The 12,436-nt window shown below is 38.5% G+C and overlaps 1 protein-coding gene across 1 annotated transcript in view; it reads left to right on the forward strand.

Annotated features, from left to right (window-relative positions):
- The first annotated feature begins 10,660 nt into the window (after positions 1–10,660).
- The window catches only part of LOC121407002 (amine oxidase [flavin-containing] B-like), a 36,721-nt gene continuing 34,945 nt past the window's right edge, over positions 10,661–12,436 (forward strand). The window contains exon 1 of the mRNA XM_041597889.1: positions 10,661–10,812. The gene's annotated coding sequence lies outside the window, so the exon portion shown is untranslated. The remainder of the gene's footprint in view (positions 10,813–12,436) is intronic.

The following is a 12,436-nucleotide window of genomic DNA, read 5'->3' on the forward strand; positions in this document are numbered from 1 at the left end:
ATTTGCAGAGGTAAAAATGGCACGGGTAATATTTGCAGAGGTAAAAATGGCACGGGTAATATTTGCAGAGGTAAAAATGGCACGGGTAATATTTGCAGAGGTAAAAATGGCAATGGTAATAATAGCAGAGGTAAAAATGGCACGGGTAATAATAGCAGAGGTAAAAATATCAGAGGTAAAAATATTAGAGGTAAACATGGCAGAGGTAAATATTGCACGGGTAATATTTGCAGAGGTAAAAATGGCACGGGTAATATTTGCAGAGGTAAAAATGGCACGGGTAATATTTGCAGAGGTAAAAATCGCACGGATAATATTTGCAGAGGTAAAAATGGCACGGGTAATATTTGCAGAGGTAAAAATGGCACGGGTAATATTTGCAGAGGTAAAAATGGCACGGGTAATATTTGCAGAGGTAAAAATGGCACGGGTAATAATAGCAGAGGTAAAAATGGCACGGGTAATATTTGCAGAGGTAAAAATGGCACGGGTAATAATAGCAGAGGTAAAAATGGCACGGGTAATATTTGCAGAGGTAAAAATGGCACGGGTAATATTTGCAGAGGTAAAAATGGCACGGGTAATATTTGCAGAGGTAAAAATGGCACGGGTAATATTTGCAGAGGTAAAAATGGCAGTGGTATTAATGCCAGGGGTAAAAATGACAGAGGCACATATGGCCAGTCTTAAACCTCATTGCAATAAATTGTCAAAAAGGCCCCGCATGTACATAGATTAGAAGTGCATGTCAAGGTTATGCATGTCATCATATTATCACGTCTTCATCGGTCTAACAATATTATTTATGAATTCGCTGGACGTGTACCGTGAGGGCTTCTGAAAAAGTTATCAAAGAGTAGATATTTTTTCATTCAATTTATCAGAAGCAAAATGAAACTGCACTGTTCTCAGTCATCCTTTATAACAGTCCTTTTTGTCTGATTGGTTCTTTTGATATAAAGCTTTGCCAGGTTTACCGATAACAACGAAGGAAGAGACATGAGAGAGGTGGAGAGAAAGAGAGGGGGAAAGAAAAATATTGAGAGTATAGAGGTGGAAAGCTTATCAGTTGAAATTGTCATGAACGATTGTGGTTGAATATTCTGTCCTTATTTGTATGTCGTCTGTACTATTCTTTATTTAATATTTGAATGACAATAAGCATGCATTCCCAGGTTCGGCACTTCATTTGTAACTTATGAAAATCAACAATGATCTTGTTTTGCCCGCGGTAAGCCAGTTTGGGATGGATTGTGAGTCTGGTTCAGATTGTTTAAAGGGGAATCCAGCCTTGGCCATAGAATGTTGTGTTGGGAAGGAGAAAAATAAATTAAACAGAATGGTGAAAGTTTGAAAGAAATTGGACTAGCAATAAGAAAGTTATAGCTGCTTTAAAATTGAGATCACTAATACTATGTAGATTTCAAATTGGCAACTGTGTAAGTAAATTATGACAAGGGGCAAAGACAACTTTCCCATAGGCCATGTACTTTATTATCAGGGATTTGTGGTTTTCTCCTAAGTACCAATTCCCCTGGGGCAGTAATCTAAACATAACCCAGGTAGTATATTGTAGTATGTCCTCATGAAAGAAAAATATAATTGGAAATAAAACTTTTGGGAAAAATGACATTTTAGCCATAATATGTATTGGAGTACATAGAAGAGTAGTCCTTGCCTTACATCACTATGACATCCCATATGCGGCCAATTTGAAGTCTCCATGGGTATAGTGATTACCAATATTTACAACTTTTAAAAATTCATAACTTTCTTGTTGTTTGTCCAATATTGTTCAAATTTTCACCTATCACTTGTCTGATTTTTCTTTTCCTTATAAAAACAAGTTTTTATTTGGGTTGGATTACCCTTTAAATAATAATAATAATAATAATAATAGCCAATTTTTATAGAGCGCTTTTCCCAGAATGGCCCAAAGCGCGTTACAACATATTATTACCCCGGTCATTGGATTCATTTCAATCCCGCACGAAAAGTGCACAATTTCCACTCCCTGGGGAGCATTCCTTGCATTCATCGCAGCCTCATTGTGGCGCTGGCAAAATCAAACATACAATATCTTTCGCATCCTACCGGGTACCCATTTAGCACCTGGGTCGAGAGTGGCAAAGTGTGGATTAACGCCTTGCCAAAGGACGCTAGACCGCGGTGGGATTCGAACACACGACCCTCTGTTTACAAGGCGAGAGTCAGAACCACTACACCACGGCTCTTCCATAAATAAAAGAAGACCCTGGACCTTTACCATGTTTACTGCATCGAATATGATATTGAATATAAAGCCCTTGATGGTCATAACCCTAGGAAGCGGGAGTGATCTTGGGTATTTTGCACCCCTGGAAATCTGGTTGGTATGCGAGAGATTTGGCACAATCTATGTTATTTTTGTACAGAAGAAAAGGTTTGTTTATTATCTTATTATTTTTTTTTGTATTTTCCTGACCTAAATGAACTTCATTTAGTTAGAATAAATCCCTTTTTTGTCGTTTTCCCTCTTCTGAACGAAATCCCCTCTCATTTTGGAGTGAAAACTTTCTTGTTTTTTAACAAACCAGCACCCCACATCTCTTTCACTTTTGCCTCTGTCATCTTTACCCTTGCCATTTTTAACTCCGCCATTTTTACACTGTTAGAAAATTTATACTTGAAAACTCGAGAACACCTGTAATATTACTGAACTATGTATCTTACATGCATTTGTGTAAAATAAAATTACAGAGAAAATTGTTATTTGGTGTGCGTAACCTAACAAATTTATTGTAATGAAACTGTTTTCCCCTTTTTTAAAACAGAACTGGTCTGTAAAATATTGTAGAAAATCTTAATTTACAGAACGATTTGGTTATTTTTTCTGTAAAATTTTCTGGGTTTGTTTTTTTAACAGTGTACCTTTGCCATTTTTACGTCTGCCATTTTTTTACCTCTGCTGCCGTTTTTTTTACCTCTGCTGCCGTTTTTTTTTTTACCTCTGCCATTATTACCACTCCTAATTTTACTTCTGCCATTTTTACCTCTGCCATTTTTATCTTAGCCATTTTTACCTTTGCCACTTTTACCTCTGCCACGTTTACCTGGCACCATTAATGTAAGGGCTTAAGATCTAGATGGCCATCTGCAAATGGGGTGCTTAGGAACTGGAGTTTATATACGAAACTGGGGTCTTCGAGGATTGACGCCTGCCGGGGGTTAGGAACGGGGGAGAACGGGTCGGTCAATGAAAAAGGGTGAGAATTGCCGGCAAGGCGTGTAAAGGGGACCTTAAGGGCCACACATACCCATTATTTTATTATACGTGAGTGACCCCCCCCCCCGAGGGTTCGTCATTCTTTACATGTCTTATGCTTAAACGTTTACCTGCAAAGAAAATAAACCCTATAGGCCTGGGAGCGGAATACCCCCCTTGAAATTTTTTTACGATAAATCTGACGTACGATTTTTTTCGACCGCACCACTCGCTGAATTTTTGCTTTCTAGTCTCGCGCAACTTTTGAGACAAAATTCGCGACGGCTGAGTACGCGGTTACGATTATGTAAGTGCATAAGTCAGACCCAATATTGCTCAAAAGCGTAAATTTATTTACAGTTCCAATGCAAATTGTGTTTTTAGCCTTAATTAAGAATCATTACTTCTATACTTTAACTGATTAAAATCAATTGATTTGGCCTTGTTTATTATCTGTTAAGTTAATTTTGCAAAAATTACCATAAAAACATAAAGAGACAAAAAGTTGAAAACAGTACGCAAGAAATTAAGAAAAACAATGAAAAAATAAAAAATTGCGATACTGATATATATTTTTAGATACGTTTAATCTGAGTCCTATACAGAGAGTATGCAAATAGAAAATTAGCTATTTGGTGTATTTAGTTAGAGAAAATTATCTATTTTACGCATCAATTGGCATAATTAATATACAAAATCATTTTTTTTTTCGCGGCGCTCGCGTTATCGGTGGCCGAGATCTCGGGGGGGGGGGGGGAGTGGAATCCATCCCCCCGGCTGTGAGGTGGGTCCAAATAACCCGGCTCTAATTACATAAAGTTAAAGGGGAAGTTCACCCTCATGGTAAGATGGTTTTAATAACAGTATATTGGTGACTATTTGATGATAATTTACTACAGTATAAGATAGATATGTGTGTGTTATTTGTGACTTTGTATGTGAGCAATTTCCCCGATGTATCATGGAGCATAAATTTAATGGATTCACTTTTTAAAATGGAACACAATGACTGATTCATATTAAAAAGGGGTGATAAATGATGGAGTATATCTATCACCGAAATATAATCATTTTCCATTTCTTAGTATACCCTTTTAAGAATTTATATCTCACTGCATTTTGACAAGCTACCTTTTGTCACAAAATGAAAATTTGAATATTTTCGTAAATCAGTTCTGCTTTGACGCATTTTCACCAAACCTTCACTTATGATATTTTTCCTATTTGTTTTGCTTTTGTTAAAACCAACAAAATGTCAGGTTTGACACGCCCTTTAACACACTGTCTTTTCCCCCATCTCCGTTAAGAAGAACCCCACTAGCACAATAAATAAATAATACAGCGAAAAATTGGTTGCAGGGTATGAAAATGTTCATGATAATATTATAAAAGTATATCAAAATGACGATTCACAGTAACATGTTTATATTGTGGGTTCTTGGCATTATAATAACTATTTGGGATATGAGTATTATATGATTGTGAGGTGCGTGTGTTGGATGTTTGTGGGGCGGGTGTGTATGTGTTTCGAGGTGCCGTGGACGGGTGGTGTGCGGCGCCTGACAAGTCCGCCGAGCGACTCCAGCCGCGACGCCTATGTCCATGAGCAAGGCATCTAAATAACATTACTCTACAGTGCGTCTCAAAAATCTATACACTTTTGAAATTGGCTGCCAAATAAAATATAAATCCGATTAGGGAAAGACTTACATGTGGAAAGTCAAAAATGTCAACACCAAATTGAGTGAGCACTGCCCATTTAAATGAAGGGTAAGAAAACTACGCTGGGAAGGAATTAGTCTTCCAATTTCAGTTTTTGAGAGGCGTTTTTGAGAATGGTTTTCCAACTTTTTGGTGTCATTTGAAAGTTGACATTAAGTCTCCAAATATATAGATCTTTTAACTCAAAATTATATATTTTTAATTTGGCAGTCATTTCAAAGTGTACATATATTTATATATATTTTTTTGGGGGGAGAGACGCACTGTAGTTTATACTGCATTCAAATGAATGGAAATGCTGTAAGAATTCTTGTCAATGTGCATGTGCGCTTTTAAAGTGTGTTGTCTTAGATTGAACTGTTGTGAAGAATGGGATATGATCATTTTGTTGCTTACAGCAATGAATACCATCCAAAAGAGCCCACCCCCGTCATTCGTAATTTTCAGGACTTACGGCCATTAATATCAACCAAAAGAGTCCCCCCCCCCGCGCCATTAGGGCTACGGCCATGAATACCAACCAAAAGAGCCCCCCCCCCCCCGCCGCGCCATACGTAATGGTTAGGGCTACGGCCATGAATATCAAACAAAAGAGACCAAGTGTTGCGTGTAAAGTTGAATTAAAAAGATATTTAAATTCATACTTCAGTCTTTAGGACTACTCCCCCAAGTGGATCTGATTCCTCTGGCTATTCTTGGTGCTGAAGATAAATACACTGGCTGTATGCGTTTGTATCATATAAAGTTTTATTTCCATTATTTGCTGCCTCACAATGTAACGGAAATAGTGCACCATATTGATAAATATCAGCCCCTTCATCTTTTTAGGTGGTCTGTCTTTGACAGATCACCTCTTAATTTCGTCAGAATTTTCTTTTTATTATTTATTTATTTTTACGGATTTTCTTGTCGCAAGGTTATCTCAAAATGGACATGGTCAATTTCATTGAATTTCATGTCATCTATAGGATCTGTCATGGACACGTCAAAATAAGTTTTCAAGGTCATCAGGTCATGATGACGTCATCTAGGCGCCATTTTGTAAAATCACATTATCACTCATATCTCCATTATCAATTATCAAAAATCAATCAAATTATTATCACATCAACTTCAGGTTAAGGGTCATCAGGTCATGTCATCAAAGGGCACCTGGAGGTCACGACGCGCGCGTACGCGCGCGTGAAAATTTAAAAATGCTCAAAATCACTTTTTGACCAAACGAGAGTACGTTTCAGGTCATTTTAAGCATTTCAAAATTTTGCGCGCGCGCTTCCGCGCGTAACGCCTTAACGCAATCCAGAAACACCGTTTTTTACATCTTTGCATTGATAATAAAATTTTGAACAATTTGATACCTTGATCAACCTTCTACGACCATTAATGACGAAATTAACACCCCTTGAAGTTTGCAGCACGTGTGCGCGCGAGCTCTCACTATAGGCCATATATGGGCAAAAACATGCCTCTTGAAAATTCACTGTAGCTCTTTAAATAGTCCATTGACCCCCCATTTTTTTCATATATCGATAGAGTATGAGTTGTAGATTCGATTTCATGTCATCAATGTCCCTAAATTATATCATGACGTCATCAAAATGGCGCCTAAACAAAAAATTTCATTTTTTAAAAAATGACGTCATCAAATTTATGCAAATTCGGTTGTAACTTCTCGAATATAGATTGTTTTTCGCCCAGATTTCGATATGTTGTAGTTTAGAATGTACTCTTTCTCCTCAGTTGTCATGAATTTTCGTTTTGAGAAACGCATCATTGCGCAAAACAGCGATAAAAAGAGGCATGTCATTTTTCATCATTTTGCGTGTAATCTCTATGGGACATGACTTTTTCTCAAAACTAGATTCGACATTCCGCTATTTCGTGAGACATATCTCCATAGTTTCTTGTCAGTTTTCCCTGAGCTTTTAGTATGTTGTAGCTGAGATTCTTAGCTTTCGGAAATGTGCCCTCCATTTTTTGATCAGATGCCGGGATCATGCCCGTATTTCGCTTGCAAAATTTGAATTGTAATTCTCAAAATTGCTTACGTGTAATTTCTATGGGGAATATCGTGGCTCAATGGATAACGCATTTGACGTGTTGGTCCGTGTTGCTGACGTGTTGGTCCATGTAGCTGACGTGTAGGTCCGTGTTGCTCAAGGGCGCCGGAAGCGGGGGGGCAGGGGGGGCACTTGCCCCCCCAACGAAAATTTTGGGGGGGCAAAACGAGATTTTGCCCCCCCAATGTGCCCCCCTAAAAGTAAAAAAATCATATTATTTAAGGACAAAAGTAAACGATGAAGGCACTTTCCTGCCTAAGAATTGTCATTTCCATTGTCAAAAATGAAAAAATTTCGCCCCTGACGGGGCAATTACACATCATAGTAAGCCTTATGTCTTTTGACGAATATGTACCTCTGTGAAACATACCTTTGATAAGCGCCTTTTCCATCTTATTACAGTGTGATAACGTGTAACCTTTTAATGAATACATTTCAGACTAAAACCGAATGGCAAATTGAAAGTGGTTCACCAATGCTGTGTCGGCTAACAAACGCGCGGTCGCCCAGAAACGCTCAGACCGGGGTGGTGTTTCATCAATATTTTCGTCTGACAAATTGTCAGATCTGACAACTTTCGTCTCCTATATTCTGATTGGTTGAGAAGCATTGTTACCATAGCAACTGTCGGATAAAACAGGACTTGGCGGATAAAACGTCCGACAAGTCCTTTCATGAAATGCTCCCCGGACCCGATATCACTAACGCGCGTGAACGCTATAGTTACTCGAGCAACATATATATGGAATCGGAAAATAGCTGTAAAACCGAAAAGTTTAAAGAGTTATATGAGGCTTGAGTAGTTGCTTATTGGATAAACATGATAAATGAGAAGATACTAGCTTGAGTCGGCGAATGGAGTACTCATCTATCAACTAATCAAGCCTCTTCAAGTCTTCAACCTTTTCTGGTTTACTGTCCTTATCAGGACTACGCTCATTTGAACAAAAAATTACTCGACTATCAACTGTCAACTTCCTCCTATCAATTTCACTTCTTCCTCTATCCACTTTTTCGAAAACTCCACTTGGTGTTCCGAAAACCATATTCGCTATGGGAATGTAATTGTTTTCTTCTAAATAATGTACATTATTAACTGCCGTAGTTTGTTAATTCATGATTATTTACTAATGAATATTTCCTGAAATTTGATATTCATCATTTCCTAGTTATGGTCACATTTTCCCCAGAAAATATGTAAAGAAAAAAGAAGATTTTGAAGGGGTCATCCAAAAGTGCTTCCCAGCCATACAAAACATGCCAAAGGAAACACATAAATCGAGTAATGTTATAAATTTTCAGAAAAGTTTAAAATTGTTAGACAATAATTAAGCAGGTCATATTTATTTTTTCCTCCAGTTACAGAATATGAAACGTTTTGCCTATGCATGGATAATCAGGGACTGACTATCTCCAATGCTGAGTTCAGAAATGATTTGCATAAAGTGGGGATATAAGTGCTTATCGACGTCTGCCACGTCAGAACAGTATGACATTTTGAATTTGAAAAGACATTCATTAGAATGTATGTTGTTTCTGTTGTTACGCTTCTTCTGCTTAATACACTCCTTGAAACTTAGGATAATTGTGCTCTCTCGCGTCGTCCGTGTATGTAAATGTTCATAAATAATATTTCTGAAAGGATAATGCTGAAAAATTTCTGGTATTTTGAGTCAATATTAGCGTATTACGTAATTTAATTGATCATCAGACACAAAAACCACATTTTGCGCGTAGATTTTATAGGTTCTCATAAACTCTGAGTATAGTCTTTCGTAGTGAATTCTGTGTTTAATTCTCAAGAAATTTATTTTTGAATTCTCTTAGAAACGCAACTTTTATACTCTATTTTTACACAAAGTCCTTACAACCCCCTCTCCCGCACGATCGCTTCGGTATCTCACGCTGTCAAATATATTGTGCCCCCTTCGGGATTTTGCCCCCCCAAAACTGAAAGTGTTCCGGCGCGCCTGGTGTTGCTGACGTGTTGGTCCGTGTTGCTGACGTGTTGGTCCGTGTAGCTGACGTGTAGGTCCGTGTTGCTGACGTGTTGGTCCGTGTTGACTACGTGCTCTGCCGGCATGATCCGTGTAGATCCGTGTGAAGCTGCCGTGTTGATGCCGTGTTCAGTCATCTGGGGCAAAACTATCCCGGACCTCCCCGGATCATGCCGGCATTGCCGTGTTGATCCGTGAAGATCTGTGTCTATAAATCATGATGGCGAGAATAAAGACAGACCACCTAATTCGTCCGCATGACGAATTAAATTCTAGTTTTTCTTAATTACGTCAGTGGAATAGAAGATCACTGAGACTATCCACCCCCCCAATCAATCTCGTATAGGTGGTGCTTTTGGGATAGTGTCCCCTGGGTAGGCAATGGGGACACTAAGAAGATAGGAAAATAAGGCAGAGAAAGAGAAGGGGGTGAGAAAGGAAGACTTAATGGGCATTAGACCAAGAGGGAATTGGACTGATCGGGCATTGGACCAAGGGGGTATTGGACCAACTGTCAATTTGGACCAAGCGGGCATTAGACCAAATTGGACCAAACGACATAAGACCAAATGGTTATTGTATGAAGTGGTCTTTGGTGTAATTGGCTCTATTGAACGACATAGCTATTGGCGAAGTGGCATTTAAACGAAGCGCCTCTAAGACTAAATGGCTAAGGGATGATATTGGACCAAACGGTATTAGACGACATGATCATTGGGCGAAATGGCACTGGACGTATTTGATATAAACCAAGTTAGGCCATGTAGATCTTAGACCAAATGGTGTTTTATACAAAATTAATGGTAAACCAACTGGGTTTAGCCGAATTAGTTTTAGAAAATAGAGACCAAGTGATAATGACTTGTGGTACTTTCTTAATGTAACTGAGCGAATGATCCCAGAAGTTTACCAAAATGTGCCGTCACCATGGTCAACGTTCTACACAGAAGTTTACCAAAATGTGCAGTTACTAAAATATGTCGTAACATAGTTACCGCACATTTTGGTAATTTACCAAAATTTACCTAAACATACCTAATAATATAACCAGTTTTTAATGAGCATGTTTCCTAGCTTCCATACTAAACATGCAGAAATCAGAAAATAATATAATAGTAATAATAATGATTATGATAATCATACAAAAATATAAATATTAATGATAATCATCATCGTCGTCGTCGTCATCATATAAAAATGATGATAACAATGATAATAATAATGAATATCAAATGTACATGTACATTTGAGTATGGGGATTTGTAGTCGGTGAATGGGCGTCTAAATATAATCGGCTAGGTGCTTATTCAAGATCATCCAGGCTCAAGGATGAGACGTGTGTGGATTATCACTATGCCCTGTTATTGTATGTTCAAGAATGAGTAGTGTGTGGATTATCATTATGGGCTGATCAGACCTTTTCAGGCATGGTAATAGAGCATTACTATGTTTTCAAAATCATTTTGAGATGAGACAGGATGGTCACACCATAGACGACACGTGTCATTTGTAAAGATATTGTTGGTGACCATTGAAGAATAAATGAATAAGTAACTTTCCACTGCATGTGAACGAGCTTTCACCGTAGCGCGGGGGGGGGGGGCATTTAACCCATTCACAGAGACGTGTTATTTGTAAAGATATTCCCAGAAGTTGATGATCGACGACGGAAGACTGCGAAATAAGTAATTTTCCACTGAGGATTCTGCGACGACAGGGAGGGGGCGGATCCATCTCTCGTCAATAGGGGGGATATTTAACCATGGCCATATGCAGTCATTTTTCACAGGTAAGGGGGCAGCACGCGTTAAGTTTTCGCGCTCGAATTGCCTGTTCGACGAGATTCGTATCTTGCTCAATAGGCTGATTTATTGCCTAAAATATCAAGTTTTGTCAATCTACCAAAATGTGCAAATGACCAAATTGTGCTGTAACACACCTTTCATAAAAACCAAAACCAAAATAGAAATAAAAATCTCTCACAAAGAACAACATTTGTGTCAATTAACCCCCCCCCCCCCGACCATGAACACCTAACTCATCCACACTTCCCAGGGCCATGAGTGGTGCGAATCCGAGTTTCAACACGGGGCGGGGGGGGGGGGTGATCATGAAAAAACACAATCAGATGGGAGGGGGCGTTCCTGCCCCCCTCCCTGTTCTGCTGCAGTGTTACACATTTCTGGCTTTTGCCCACCACTGAATTAGCTAGCTAGTTTGATCTGAAAAAAATATAAGTCAGCAAACAATGCTTGTTTTTTTTCTCAGGTCGGATGATGTGACCATTTTTTCACTGGGTGAAAAACAGAAATATATAAGCATCATTCAAACTTCCCCGGCAAGGGCAAGGATTCATCCATGGTTGAATCAGGTCGCAAAAAGTGTTCCCATTGACAATAAATGTGCATTATATGGTTTAGTTTATGGGCGAACTTGCCTTAGATTTTATTCATGAATTGGATTATTGATTCCATTGAACTTTGTATCGTCCCAATCTAATAACTTGTATTGCCTACTGATAGAATCGAAGAAAATAACATTATCGGTTTTGTGCGTGACATGATACACAGCAAACACACGTTTACAGAACAATGGCTGATCCTTTTTTTTTAGTTTCTGTACGTCTTCGTCTAAAATCGATGTTTTTAAACCCTAAGTACACTTAACGTCAAACTTTGAACATGGTACATTTAGCAAAGCCGATTTTTTTTTAAAGAGCGGTTTTACAACGTCAGTAATCGTTACAAAATGAAACGCCCTTTTAAAGAACAGAAATCCGCAACCGTAAAACACTTTTCAACCAAACGTAGTTGGCAGATGCACTTAGGGGACCAGCATATTATGCTGCTGCAGTCGGAGGTCACATGGTATGGTCAAAGGTCATTTTCAGGTCAACCGTAAAGTTTACGTGCTAGAATCTCTTATGAACAACTCCGCAACCGTTAGTCGCTTTTCACCCAAACTTGGGTTGTAGATGTATACTGAAGAGACCTGCTGCATGACATGGCGTAATCAGAGGTCACATGATAAGGTCAAAGGTCATTTTGAGGTCAATTTTATAACTCATAACTCTGCAACATTAAGTCACTTTGTAGGTGTTCTTAGGATACCTGCATGTTATTGTGTTTGCAGGTCACATGGTAAGGTCAAAGTTCATTTTAAGGTCAACATTGAAGTTTACCTGCACGACTCTTCTGACAAAATTAATGTTATTCCATCCCATTTATTTCACAATGAAGTTTTGATACAATTCTGATGCGTGCCCTCACAAATCACGATATTTCTGGTTATTTTCATACTAGTGGGCGAGACACAAGATCGCTTATGCTTTGTTTTTCCCTTTGGGGTGGAATTTACCTTTTCTTAACGATATTAACGTTTCAGAACGTCATTGAACGGCTTTGTAAACGTGA

Source organism: Lytechinus variegatus, chromosome 2 (genome assembly GCF_018143015.1).
Source record: "Lytechinus variegatus isolate NC3 chromosome 2, Lvar_3.0, whole genome shotgun sequence".
Classification (NCBI taxonomy): Eukaryota; Metazoa; Echinodermata; class Echinoidea; order Temnopleuroida; family Toxopneustidae; genus Lytechinus; species Lytechinus variegatus.